The sequence below is a fragment of the Emys orbicularis genome, chromosome 1, assembly GCF_028017835.1.
Source record: "Emys orbicularis isolate rEmyOrb1 chromosome 1, rEmyOrb1.hap1, whole genome shotgun sequence".
In the NCBI taxonomy this organism is placed as follows: domain Eukaryota; kingdom Metazoa; phylum Chordata; order Testudines; family Emydidae; genus Emys; species Emys orbicularis.
The window spans coordinates 111,851,979-111,852,982 of NC_088683.1; positions in this window are offsets into that span (position 1 = coordinate 111,851,979).

Sequence of the window (1,004 nt, forward strand, 5' to 3'; positions counted from 1 at the left end):
ATGTTGGTAGTGGCCATAAAAATTTGAGGGAAGACTCACAGATCAAGACACAGGAAGCTTTGGGCAGAAGAGAGGAAGAGAAGTGCATGCTTTCTTAGTAGGGGGTCCAGGGCTAGCCAAGTTCAGAGAAACCTAACTAACTTAGAAGTACTCAATGATTCTAAAAAGAAATGATGAGCTGCAGAAGAAGGATCCTGGACAGCCCAGAGGAAGCCCAAGTCCAAAGAACTCTCCAGAGTGGTTAGGAAACTGAGGTGTGCTTATTATGTTGTCTGTGTATCTCTTGTGTTGCTAAGTAAAGTGTAATTGTGTTTTAGGCCTGGTCTACTCTGGGGGGGAGGGGAATTGATCTAAGATACATAACTTCAGCTACGAGAATAGCGTAGCTGAAGTCGACGTATCTTAGATCGACTTACCTCCCGTCCTCACGGTGCGGGATCGACGGCCGCGGCTCCCCCGTCGACTCCGCTTCTGCCTCTCGCCCTGATGGAGTTCCGGAGTCAACGGGGAGCGCGTTCGGGGATTGATTTATCGCGTCTAGACAAGACGCGATAAATCGATCCACAATAGATCGATCGCTACCCGCCGATCCGGCGGGTAGTGTGGACGTACCCTTAGAATGCTGTGCAAAGTTTCTCTGTATGTCTGTTGGCTTTCACTGTCACAGGGGTAAGGTCTGGACTCTGTTCAGGAGACTTAAAGAGCACACAGGGCCCATCTCACTGGATCCCAAACACAACAGCCTGGGAAATGCCCAACCAGATTATGGAGCTCTACTAGAGCGGTTTGTGTGGAACTGTCATATATTATGTTTTCAGTTATTTTTGCTAAGATGTCTAGAAACTTACGGAAAGAGGTACCTATACAATTAAAATGCATTATTATTTTAAGTTTATAACATCATATAGTGCCTGGCATCTAAAGATTAATCACCTGATACTGAACTATCTGAGATTTTTGGGGGGGTTGCCATGTCCCTAAAACTCTTCTGATTGTTCTGATGT